This window comes from Sinocyclocheilus rhinocerous, unplaced genomic scaffold (assembly GCF_001515625.1).
Source record: "Sinocyclocheilus rhinocerous isolate Xijiao unplaced genomic scaffold, SAMN03320098_v1.1 scaffold3000, whole genome shotgun sequence".
Taxonomy (NCBI): Eukaryota; Metazoa; Chordata; class Actinopteri; order Cypriniformes; family Cyprinidae; genus Sinocyclocheilus; species Sinocyclocheilus rhinocerous.
The window spans coordinates 335,033-345,296 of record NW_015639757.1 but is presented as its reverse complement, the minus strand read 5'-3'; the positions used below and the strand labels follow the sequence as shown (position 1 = coordinate 345,296).

General features: G+C 35.7%; 1 pseudogene; it reads right to left on the bottom strand.

Annotated features, from left to right (window-relative positions):
* LOC107751570 (MAM and LDL-receptor class A domain-containing protein 1-like) overlaps window positions 1-10,264 on the bottom strand; it is a 14,916-nt pseudogene that overhangs the window by 1,871 nt on the left and 2,781 nt on the right.

Genomic DNA, 10,264 nt, shown 5'->3' with positions numbered 1-10,264 from the left:
GTTATGAAGAACAAGGGTCAACACTGTAAATATTGACTGATTATAATTATTTTGCCAATAAAAGCCTTTAAAACTTATGATATGCCTATCACTGTTTTTCAGTATACCATAGAAACATGTGGAAAAATAATCTACAAATACTGAAATAGCAAACTTTGCAAAACACAATTTATGTCACTGTCAAAACTTTTGGCCATGACTGTACAAAAGCAATGAGGTCATGTGTTTTTGATGACCTTTGCTTATGGTTGGAACGACTTTTGAAAGCATTGAAAGTTAACCAATATTTAAAACATTGTGTAACTTTTGGCTATCTAACGATTATAAAATAAAACTGCATTGTTTTGGCTGCGTTTTATAGTGACAACAAACTTTCAGCTTCACACCATCCACTAGTAGCTTCACTAAATCTACTTTTCTCTGTGTACTGATATGAACTGACACACACATTAAATGATTTGTGTATGCACTTTCCACTGAAATCTGCCTCGCTGACAATGAGTGAGCTCTAAAATATAAAACATTATTTTGTTTATCATAGTGTATTTGGGTAAAATAAAGTAACTAATTATGTTACTTAGTTACTTTTTATGGAAAGTAATGTGTTACGTTACTTTTTAAATCTGGACAGGGCTTGCTTGTTTGTTTTTAAAATAAATAAGTTATATTTTTGGCAAATATAAAAGCCTTTTCACACCAAAAGTGAAATGAATAAGCCTCAGGCTGAAGGGAAAGTACATTTACGTCCGTACAGTAGAATGCAGAAGAAGAAATTTCAACACAATTCAGCAATAAAAAAAGACACACAAATGTTTGTCTAGAGTAATTTTTGCTTATTAGTATGGTTGAACTGGATCATCAAAGGTCAGAAGCAAAGACATTGGTTAATAGAATTGGATTAAATACATAAAGGATATTTGTTTATTTACAAAGTTTAATTAAAAAGTAATGCGTTACTTTACTAGTTACTTGAAAAAAGTAATCTGATTACGTAACTTGCATTACTTGTAATGCGTTACCCCCAACACTGGCAGTTCCACATTATTAAACTCAAGGGTACAGACTGTAGTTTAGTGAACAGATTTGTCTAGCTCGTGATCTGTGACTGCTGTACCAACCAGTGACTGCAACTGCGTATTACTTTGAGGCCATCATTTGCAATAATGTGTGATTTTAAGTCTGAAAATATGAGCTGGAGGTTTTGATCAGTCCCCAGACACAGTGCTGACTCAGGGACTCACCCTATAGTTTGACACTGATATGGTTAGAAGAGTCTGAGCAAACCTCCACAGTCCACCCTGTTCTCCAGACTGGGTCACCAGCAGGGGCCGATCTTTGTCTGAGAACTGTTGATACACATTTAGGGTCCCCCAGTGCCCTGCCCCTCCATGTAATACCAAAGCTGGAGACACTTGGCATCGAAGACTGTCTCTTTTCATGGGAGTTTTCTGACCCTAAAGGTAATAGTTTACATATTTCACAGTTAACTGGAAGAGACACGATCCTCTCTCACCTGTTTGAAGCAGAGGAGCTGTCATTCTAGCAGTATGTCCTTGCACATGGGTAGGTGCACTTTCCATATAAAAGTAGTATCCACTCGCTGTGTTGGTTGTATGGTCAAAACTAGGTCTAGATTTAGATATTGACATTATTTAGATTTGACACTCGGATCCAGTCCAGGTCATCATCAGTCTGTTGTATCCAGCCACAATTTCCCTCTTCAAAGTCACAAATTCCCTCTGAAACAATTATGGGTTGGTTATATTCATAAACCTATAAAAATGTAAAGATGTGCTGATATTAAAATTCTGTCCAATGCAATATATAGTGTATATATATCACAACATTATAATGTGAAATATATGAAAAATTTATATTTAATTTGAGATTTGCTAAAGATTACATTTAACTGCATTATTACACTATTAGTGTTTTTAAAGATTAACAAAGTAATCATTAGTTGATGGTAAAGATAATCTAAATTGTAAAAATTTGAGAAATTAGCATGCATTATTAAATATTCAATCTTGACTCTTATCGATTTAAAAAAAACTCTAATTTAATCAGCTGATAACAAATATGGTGGCAATATGTCATGTATTATAATAAAAAATATTTCACCGAATAACTGTAAATGTTCAAAAATATATTGTTGTTTCACTACTTCTCAAACCTAGTTAAATAAAGGATTTTCATATTAAGTGGAATATTTAAAAGTAATGCAATAAAGTTTTGTGATCAAGATCCCCTTTATTAAATTACCCCTCTCCAGGCTCACATTTTTGCATTGTATATTTAATCAAGTTGCCTTTGACATGAATTAAATGCCCTAAATTTGTCACTAAGCTGACAGTTAAAGTTTGATATTGAAGATAGCATATAGATGGATAAATACATTATGTTACAGCTGTGCCAAATGCTTGTGGTGCTCTAGCAAGCATGGAGGACATTTCAACAGGACACTGTTACCTGTCGTAGTACAGGCACCTTTAGTGACAGATAAATCATCTACAGCAATGTGACCAGACGGCCCTCCAACTAAAGCCTCAATTAATATCTGATGAACTTCTGTCAGTTTCACATGACTCTGAGCCATCTGCCATTCAGTCCCCTGAGAACCCTTCCTTTGTCACATCTACAGTTTTAGGAGCAAAAAAAAAAAAAATTCTGGTTATTATAAAACATATTTTATAGTAAAACATTTACTATAAGAGTAAAGCATTTACATTTTTCAATAAAAGCATTTCTTACATGTGAAATTAGATAAACCCATAAAATGCCCTAAAATATTATTCTTGTGAGTCTTACTGATGTGATGAGGTCGGATGAAATGTCATATATAGACATTCTTAATGATCCCACTGTTGCTCCAAACATGTGATACCAGAATGTGAAGCAATACCCATCAGGTCCAGTTGGGGGAGACAGAGGAGACTTCATATGAGCCGTATCCCCCGTTGTGCTGTGACTTGAGCTCTTGATGTACAAATAATACCCTGTAATATAGCAAGAAACACATAATTAAGACATGTGATGATTGTGCTGATAGTGATATGGTGCAAATGGTTGTTGGCTCACCATTTCCACTGGTGTGGTCACCCGGAGGACCTGGATTTGGGGTCTCAGTAGTTCCACTCCATCTCTCCCAGTGAAGGTCCTCTGCAGCTCCCTGGATCCACCCACACAAGTCCTTCTCAAAGGAGCATGTGGCCAAGGAAAAGTCTGGAGTACAGGAAAAGTGAGACAAGATCTCAAAATGTGGGCTTGGTTCGCTCGGAACAAAACTTCAAATTAAAATTCACATTACCTTTCAAAAGTTTTGCAATCGGTAATAATTTTATTTAATGATGTTAAAAGAAATCTTGTAAGCTTACCAAAGCTGCATTTATTTGATAAAAAATACAGTAAAAACAGTAATATTGTGGAATAATTTTACAATTTCAAAAGTACGGTTTTCTATTTTAAAATATAACTTATTCCTGTGCTGGCAAAGCTGAATTTTCAGTAGCCATTACTCCAATCTGCTGATTTGGTGCTCAATAAACATTTATTATCAATGTTGAAAACAGCTGTGCTGATTAATATTTTTGTGATTCATTTGTTTCAGGATTCAGAAAAACAGCATTTATTTGAAAAAAAAATATTCTGTAACATTATAAATGACTTCACTGTCACTTTTGATACATTTGATGTGTTCTAACTTCTTGCTAAATTAAAGTATTCAAAAAAAATAAATACATAAAAAATAAATAAATAAAAATCACAGACCTGAAACTTTAAAACATTTGTGTGAAGTAGTCACAATATTTCACTATTAATTTCTAGACTAATGCCATAGCAAGGTAAAACAGTGTAACCTTGTGCCATATAGAAGAAGCAAGATCATTATGCAGCTCAAATCTATCTCGGTTTCATCCCCACCTGGAGGTTGGTAGTCTTTCTCACAGTTGTGGAAGGAGATATCATCCAGGGCCATGGTCCGAGTTGCAGACAGGTGATCATCCTGTCTGAGCGAGGTTTGACTGCTGAAAATGATCTTAAATGGGACACAGAGAAAATATGTCTATAATCATGCAAAAATACTTGCCTGAATAAGTGTATGAGGCAGGGATCCTACAGGATTAATCTTTAAAGATCAGACTCATGATTGCATGTGTAAGTGTGTGTTTTGCATCCCACACACATTGACACTGACATACCCTGTAAGGCTGGTCTTGTTTGCCCATGGTAAGTGTTCTGGGACCCACTGAGTTGAAGTGCTGCTGGATCGTGACCAAAGCAGCTTCCTGTCCTCCTCACCCTTCTGCAGGATCACGCTGAGATTGCCTGCACGTCCTGCACCCATGTGGAAGTGAAACCTAGTGTGCAAGAGATAAACAAGAGGACAGCTCAGTGTCATGTGTAATGTTGTGTAATGGAAGTATCTGTCTGTTTTACAGCAACATTTTACTTTACTTTTTTTTTAATTCAAAGTAGTCTTGTCAGCAGTTTTGCACATCATCATTAGAAATGAACTCACAGAAGCTGACAGTATGCAGAGCTGATAGGCAGGGATGGACTCTGAAACACAGCCTCGTTCTTCGATGGATCCATGATATACATCTGCATGTAATGCCTTGAGGAGATGTAAAGGGTAAAAAGAACAAAAAGATTAATTGTATTTATTTTGTTATGTAATTGTTAATGGATTGATGTAGCCTTGAATTACCTGTTCCAGGTCTGTGGGCAGGTCTGTGTTGTTTGAGGCCTTCACCCATTGCCATTTGTTAGGACCCACACTTATATCACTCCATTGACACTGTCCATTCTCAAAACGGCATGGACCTAGAGAGACACAATAACAACAACAACAATCATATTACTACTACTAATAAATAGTATACATACATTTAAAAAATAATAGAATATTTAATATATAATAATTATATTAATATATACTAATAGAATACAATAATTATATATATATATATATATATAATTCGTTTTTTTTCCTCATATACTTTTAGGTCTATGTGATCTTTAGAATATTTAGAATTTATTTTGACAATTATATTTTATTTTTTACTTCTATTATTCCTAGAATGAATGAATGAATGAATGACTCACCACATGTTTCTTCATCTTCCCCTAGAGGGCAGTCTAGGATATAATTACACTGAGCACCAGCTGCAATGCATGTTACACCATCTGACTGCCAGCAGTGAAACTCATTCTCCTGAATTTGACAAACCAAGTGTCTTAGCAAAATAATACAGGTTTCACAATGCTTTTGTCAAAAAGTAAAGGAGCAAAAATTAGACTATAGCACATATTCACACTTCATATTTGTACATAGTAAAGTCAGTGTATACAACATACAGTTGAGTTACAGCTGAAATGTCCAGACCTTACAAGGATTGACTGTTGGTGAAGCTGACGCAGCATCAGTCATTGGTGTTGTTGCTGTAGCTGGTGTTATTGTTGACTCAGGTGTGACCGGCAGCTCACTGTTGTCTGGATCATGAGCATATGTCACAGAGAAGGAAACATCATCCACCGCTGTCTGTGACGCATGAGCCTCACTGTTTACCACATACTGGAAGACAATCTGAAAATAAAGTTGAGTCAGATTTATTTCTTATTTCTATTTTGCATCCTTATGATTACAGTAGCCTATCTAAGGCATGAAATGATGTAAATGACACATATACTGTAAAAATCACTTACCTTGCTCTTAACTGAGGTAGAAAAGGTGACTTCCGCTCTGTGCCAGAGAAAGCTCTGTGTCACAGTCTTGTCCCAAAGTATACGGTCATCATCTCCATTACGAAGTGTCCTCAGTATGACGACTACCCTGGCAGTTGTGCTGTTTTCACCATGAGAATAGTGGTAGAATCTCACCTGCAAGAACAAGGTGCATCAGTGCATATGAAAGAGGCTGTGCGTTTCATTATTTGATTGACACATGACTGCACAATGACTCACGTTGCAATCAGTGCTGGGAAGCAGAGTGCTACAGGTGATCTCTGCTGTCTGGATCTCACCCAGATAATGTGCTGGAGTAATGTAATAACCTGGAACATGCCACAACCACTTCATTATAAGAGGAGAATACTGTCAGTGGTACATAAACCATTCTCTCTATATATATATATATATATATTGCTAAAACAATAAAAACAAAAAAAATCCAATGTTTATATTCTCTCTGGGTACTTTGTGTCACTATTGTAAGTGACCTGGAAATGATGTTTACCATATTTTTGGATAATTTACACTAAGCTTGGTCAGTAAATCATTTTTAAAGAAGTCACTTATGCTCACCAAGGCTGCGTTTATTTAATTAAAAATACAGTAAAGCAGTAATAGTGTGAAACATGATTACAATTCCAAATGGCTGTTTTCTATTTAAATATATTTTAAAATGTAATTTTAAAATTAACTTTCAGATGAACTTTCAGATAACCTTTATGGTTAACTTTTTAAAGTTCACTTTAAGATGAACTTTCATCAGCCATTACTCCAGTCTTCAGTGTCACATGATCCTTCAGAAATAACTTTAATATGCTGAAGAAACATTTCTTATTATTATCAATGTGGAAAACAATTTTGCTGATTAATTCTTTGTGATTTTTCAAGATTCTTTGATAAACAGAAAGTGCATTTATTTGAAACAGAAAACTTTTGTAACATTATAAATGTCTTTATTACCACTTTTGATCAATTTAACATGCCCTTTCTGAATAAAAGTATTTCTTCCACAAAAAATCTTGCTGACCATGAACTTTTGAAGGGTAGTGTATGTGCTTAATTTTGAAGAGGTATTGGTGCACCTGCTACAGTATTGCTGGTGTGATCTTTTGGTGGTCCATGCTTAGGCCAGGCCTGTTCTCCTTTCTGCAAAATCCAGCCAGCTTTCAAGTCACTCTTCTCCCACAAGCACATGCCATGCTCAAAACTGCAGCGATGGGTAAAACCCTTTACATCTAGGCCAACAAAAAAGCAAGATACAGTACAGTTCCTCATACTATGTAACTGTCCTGCGTAATTCATAGCTGTCCCTTTACAGCTCAAAAATGATGAGGCCCTGACAGAACCGTATTTTTGATTGTTTAAACAGACATCACACTCTGTCCAAATTTTTCAAAGCATTGTATTTTATCCTGGCTCATGAATAACCCACAGTCATACCACAGAGCTCTTCATCCGTGCCATCACCGCAGTCATCGCCGTAGTCACACACTCTGTTCGGCTCCACACACACACATTGTTGGAACATGTGAATATTCCCTCTTGACAAGATTCATGAGGCTCTGAAGAAGAAATAATGGATGATGTACGAATGTCTTGGCCCATTACATGCCATGGTTAAGGTTAAAGTGAGTGGAGTGTTTTCAAAACTGATTTATCAATCAGAATATGTTAATGTGTTTGTAACCTGCCTGGCAGAGAGCCGTTGAAGAAGATGTCATCTATAGCAATGTCCCCGAGCTCACTGTAGGTTCTGGTAGCCTCAAAGAGGAGAGTGAAAACTTGATGTGTGCAACCCACACTCAACTCTGCCCGATGCCACTCATCTCCATGGTTACCAGACATCCACCACAAGGGCATCCTCCTTGGGCCCTCCTGGAGAAACACCTTCAGTTCCCCAATGCCTGGCAAAGACGAGATAATGCAGAAAAATGAACTACAGAATAAATATTTTCGTATTACCAGAAGTACTGTAAAGTCTCATTATTGTACGCATTATTGTCTTACCCTCTCCAAACATGTGGTAGTAGAATTTAAGCAGACACTCATTGCTGGCCTCTTTCATGGCAGGACTCTGTTGAGCAGCATAGCTGTTTTGCTCACCATGACTGGCTTCTTCCGTCATGTACCAGCCTAAAAAGTACACGTTTTTTAATTATATGACACTTATAACATTCTGTTTTTGGATGACATATTATGGGAATTCTGACTTAGTCCCTCAAATCAGTTCATTTCAAAGAACTGGTTATAAAAAATAATTAAATAAAAAATCCGTGTGGCATGCCATATGGTCTAAAATGCTCCAATAAAGCCATATGTGGGTACATACAGTTTTGTTTCTTTTAAGCTGTACTAATAAGGGTATTCATTGTAATTTCATTTATTCCAGTTCAGTTTGTTGCTGTCATGATTCGATATCATTGACTCCATGAATATTTTTATTCAATGCTATTTCGAACCCAGATATAATTTGCACTTACAATACTAAAATTACGTAAGATTTTTTTTGTCTGTTTCATTAAATATTATCATTAACTTTTTATTTTGATGATATATACATATACTTGTTTTTTTTAAATAAAAAGTTAGAGAACCACTGTGTTAAGGTATCACTGTTTCCAGAAAAATATTAAGTGGCAAAACTGTTTTCAACTTTGATAATAATAATAAATATTTTTTGAGCACTAAATTAGCATATTAGAATGAATTCTAAAGGATCACGTGACACTGAAGACTGAAGTAATGGCTGCTGAAAATTCAACTTTGACAACACAGGAAGAAATTAAATTTTTAAAATATTTAAATAGAAAACAGTTACTTAGAATTGTAATATTATTTCATAATATTACTGTTTTTACTGTATTTTTTGATCAAATAAATGCATCGTTGGTGACCATAAGAGACGTCTTTCAAAAAATATATAAAAAACAAATCTTACCTATACCAACATTTTTGAATGGTACATGAAAAAAGTAATAGTTTTATTCCGGGATAGCTGTTGTACCATTCTGGTCCCTCTCCCAAACAAACTGCCCAACACTGATATATTTCCATTCACAGGTGCCTGTCTTGAAGTCACAGCCAACAAACACTCCACCTTCCACACTGATGTCTGAACTATTTTTTCACCAAGTAGAAAGGCAGTTTACCTTTACATGGCCCATTTTTTAGCCTAATCTCATCCACAGCGATGTATCCCTCACTGCCCGTTTGAGCCTCTATATGAATCTGATAATCAAGGTTTACAAATATTACATGGCACGATTGCAAGTGGATATAATATGAAGGCTTTCCAAATAGATGTATTTCACACCTGAAAGGGTTTGGTCTCAGCTATAGTGACAGAGACATTTTTCTAGTTGTTCCCACCAGTGATCTGTGTTTCAAACAACAGTTCTTGCTCTGTTGCACCTGAATCTAATAGCACTCTAAGGATACCAGGGTCACTGGCAATAGAAAAGTGCACAATAAAAACTGCATTAATCACACCTGACAGTCCAGTATGTTCCTGCACACCCTTCTCAGAGAGGGTGTCTTTAGCAGAAGCAAAAAGTTGGGAAAGCAAGAGCAGACCTTCCATTCATTTGGTACCAGAACTCAAAACAGGAGTCACTGGTTGCCTGGATCTTTTCTGAGATCAGCACAGAACTGCTTTTTTGGCCTTGTGTGTTCCTCTGAGATGGACTCAAAAGAAATTTGCCTGAAAGAGAAACAGGAAAGATCAATGATCATCATGTGTTGTGTCTAATGAGCTGTCCTGCTGTCTCATTTGACTTGTGAAAAAATGTTTACAATATCAACAAACATAATAGATCAGGGAGATCACTGTTTTTTTTTTTCCAGTTCTCACCATCTGCAGTGTGAGTAGTGTAATCGACCAAAGGACCTCTGTAGAGACCATCTGCATGAATCCAGTCATATTCATCTATGACACCATTAGCAACATTTAGCCATGTACACTTTCCTGACTCAAAATCACAACTTCCTGTTGGGGAACATGCTCCAGTTTTAACTGAGACATCATCCAGAAGAACAAATGACTCAGAGTTTGCACTGAGCTCTGCTCTGAACGCCACCTGCATGTGAATGCAAAATCATGAATAAATGCAGAAAAAAAGCAGTATACTTCTTTCATAACTGAGAATATTAAAATGCAGGAACTGCATGTGGTAGGCAGTTTTGTTTGTTACTTTGAAAATAATATTTTGAAAAAGTAAGGAGAAGGAGAGACTGAATCAGGTAAAGAAAAATATGAATCTGATAATCAAGGTTTACAAATATTACATGGCACGATTACAAGTGGATATAATATGAAGGCTTTCCAAATAGATGTATTTCACACCTGACATTTTTCTAGAGAATGAATTCTAAAGGATCACGTGACACTGAAGACTGAAGTAATGTCTGCTGAAAATTCAACTTTGACAACACAGGAAGAAATTAAATTTTTAAAATATTTAAATAGAAAACAGTTACTTAGATTGTCATATTATTTCATAATATTACTGTTTTTACTGTATTTTTTGATCAAATA